The 3,344-nt window shown below is 43.8% G+C and overlaps 1 non-coding gene across 1 annotated transcript; it reads left to right on the top strand.

The window, feature by feature from the left end:
* The first annotated feature begins 402 nt into the window (after window positions 1-402).
* On the top strand, window positions 403-474 carry trnag-ucc (transfer RNA glycine (anticodon UCC)). The gene has a single exon. It is a non-coding gene; the product is annotated as a tRNA-Gly (tRNA).
* Window positions 475-3,344: the final 2,870 nt, after the last annotated feature.

Raw genomic sequence — 3,344 nt, 5'->3', positions numbered from 1 at the left:
GCATGATGAGCCGAATAGCCTGTGTCTACACTGTAAGAATTTTATGATCCTATTCTCCATCCCATCTATATCTGTGGATGAAGAGGACTATCACCTGATCAACTATCCCCTTCAATGGGTCAACGTTTGTTTTCTATTTGACAAAGAACTGCAGATGTTGCAGATCTGAGAGACAGCACAAAAATTGCTGGGAACCTCAGCAGGTCCGGCAGCATTTCTGGGGAGTGAACCTTTTGGATCCAGTGATTGTTCTTAAGAGCTGAAGGCTTCTGATTCTGGTGTTTTCAGTCCTGTTGAGGTTTTACAAGCAATTTCTTGTTTTGATTTCAGCCCCAGTTCAGTTGGTGACTATCACGGTCTTGTTATGTGTGTTTGGGAAAAGGGACAACAGCTGAGCTAAGCGCGGTGGTGGTGTAGTGGTGAGCATAGCTGCCTTCCAAGCAATTGATCTGGATTCGATTCCCAGCCATCGCAGTGTTGTGGCTTTTCCTGTGGTTTTGCAAGGAAAAGTCTTGAGCACCAACGTTGCATTCTGTGGCGAAATGAATTTGTCAGGTTGCTTTAGGGTTTTCATGGCGATGGTTCCTGTTAATTGCCGAGACAATCCGGGCAGCGTTGCTCGAAAGCTTTCCTCTCTGCTGCCCATTGCTTATTTGAATATTGTTCGCAACATAAGGTTCGTTTTGTTTTGTTCGAAAAGTGAGAGATTGCTATCGTCAGAAACCTTAAAAAATTACAGAAGCCGCTGGAAATTCGGAACAGATTCAACAGCCACTATCGTGGACAGGAAGGAGGTTTAAATGCGTCAAATTTCTTCAAGGTTAAAATACATTCGCACCTCAAAACCATTTGGAAGCTTAAGAATTACAAACATCACATTATACCTTTTTCTCATCCGTTCAAGTTTCACAATTACATTCCGGTAGCAGGAAGACCAGTTTTGTATGGTTTATGCAATGTTACTATATTCGAACATTGACTGTTTCGTCGTTAAATGATGTTTCATTTCGTTAAGTTTTCCAATCGAGTTGGGTTAGTCCACACTTTGTTTTTTTGTTTGTGCTACAGCGATAGTGCGAAGTAAATTGTGTTTCGGTTCAAGCCTGTATGTTTCACCAATTGAATTGCATTGCCGTACATTTGCCTTCAGGGGAAAAGAAAAAGGGATCTCGACCATCTTCTTAACTCATAGGAGTTTGATCTGGTTCAAAACCTCCTCAATGTCGGTCAATAAATGTTCCTACAGTCCGCAACAATGATTTTCACATATGAGAGGAGGATGCACAGACATCGTTATTAATTGTTATTACCTCGGACATGAGACGTTTGGGAATGATATTCCTCAGACCATCGACTGTCTGTTCAGCCAAGGTTAAAGGCCTGGAATCCGGCAAAATTGGGAACAATGCAATTCCCAGGAGACTGAGAGTTTACTAAAAGAGCGGGAGGTGGAGAGTCGGGAGCAGAACTACAGGGACAGTCCGCTCTGATCACTGACCCTTCACCGTCAGTATATCCAGTGCCAGGAATGACTGCCATTGGTCAGAATGACAAAATGTTGTTATGAAAAATAAAGAGCATGAAAGTAAGGGAAGGATTAAAGCATGAAAGCAAGGGAAGGCTTAAAGCATGAACCCCACTGGCGATCTGTTGCAAGGGGCCTGTAGAATGCAGGATGAGATAAGAATAGTGGAATTCTCTCACACTAATTAGCAAAGAACGTTGACGCTGAAAGGTCTCGATGGTGAGATTAGATTACAGTTAGTAAAGTTAGGCTTCCTGTTAAGTATCATTATGACTCGATTGGGAACATACATATTTGGGAAATGACATTAAGTGTCAAATTAATAGTTAATTAAGTCAGCCTGATTGAGATTATTGACAATAAATAACTAATTTTGACATCGGGAAAATATGAAGTAGGGTCTGGAATGAAAGACCATTGTTGCGAAAGCTGACATTAAATATCTAACCGTCACATGAGAATAACGTTAAGTAGAATGAACAATTAAAGAGATGATGGGAACTAACATCACTGGTTTATTGTGTAGCGAGTGTGAGGTACTTTGATTAATATATTTAGACATGTTGATAAGCAAACAAAGCATGGGAAAAATGTATAAAAAACCATGGACAATGAAGTTCGAGAGCATTCGAGAATCTGCTTTCTCGGGGTCACGGTTTTTCGTTTGCAAAAAACAGACCGACTTCTTGAAGAACTCTCCTGGTGATTCTCTATACTTTTTCCACGACAAAACTCAGCAGGTCTGGCAGCATCCATGTAGAGATAATCGTGGACAATATTTAACAACTTCATCAGAACTCAATAATCTCCCACAGGTACTGCCAAACCAGATAGTTTTTGTCAGCAGTTTCTGATTTTGGATTTCATTTCTCACAGAGTTTCTGAAGATTCACAATGTTGGAGACTGGGTTATATGGTTTGCCTCTTTAACATTTTTTCCACCTGACAATTGATAATATTTTCCCAAAATCTCTTTAACACTCCTCTGCCTTGCACCATGTCCAGGGTTGAGATTTCCTGGCATTTGGAGAGATTCCCGAGGTTTTCTTTGCAGCCAAGACAGTTAACTGAAGATGGTAAAAACAATGACTGCAGATGCTGGAAACCAGATTCTGGATTCGTGGTGCTGGAAGAGCACAGCAGTTCAGGCAGCATCCAAGGAACTTCGAAATCGACGTTTCGGGCAAAAGCCTTTCATCAGGAATAAAGGCAGTGAGCCTGAAGCGTGGAGAGATAAGCTAGAGGAGGGTGGGTGTGGGGAGAAAGTAGCATAGGGATCAATGGGTGAGGGGGTGGGGATGAAGGTGATAGGTCAGGGAGGAGAGGGTGGAGTGGATGGGTGGAAAAGGAGATAGGCAGGTAGGACAAGTCCGGACAAGTCATGGGGACAGTGCTGAACTGGAAGTTTAGAACTCGGGTGAGGTGAGGGAAGGGGAAATGAGGAAACTGTTGAAGTCCACATTGATGCCCTGGGTTGAAGTGTTCCGAGGCGGAAGATGAGGCGTTCTTCCTCCAGGCGTCTTGTGGTGAGGGAGCGGTGGTGAAGGAGGCCCAGGACCTCCATGTCCTCGGCAGAGTGGGAGGGGGAGTTGAAATGTTGGTCCACGGAGTGGTGTGGTTGATTGGTGCGGGTGTCCCAGAGCTGTACCCTTCAGTGCTGTGCGAGGAGGCGCCCAGTCTCCCCAATGTAGAGGAGACCACATCGGGAGCAACGGATACAATAAATGATATTAGTGGATGTGCAAGTAAAACTTTGATGATGTGGAAGGCTCCTTTAGGGCCTTGGATAGAGGTGAGGGAGGAGGTGTGGGCGCAGGTT

This window comes from Chiloscyllium plagiosum, unplaced genomic scaffold (genome assembly GCF_037043375.1).
Source record: "Chiloscyllium plagiosum isolate Xiang-an unplaced genomic scaffold, Cpla_swu_hap1 HiC_scaffold_45, whole genome shotgun sequence".
NCBI classification, from domain to species: domain Eukaryota; kingdom Metazoa; phylum Chordata; class Chondrichthyes; order Orectolobiformes; family Hemiscylliidae; genus Chiloscyllium; species Chiloscyllium plagiosum.
This window is presented reverse-complemented; position numbering and strand designations above follow the sequence as displayed.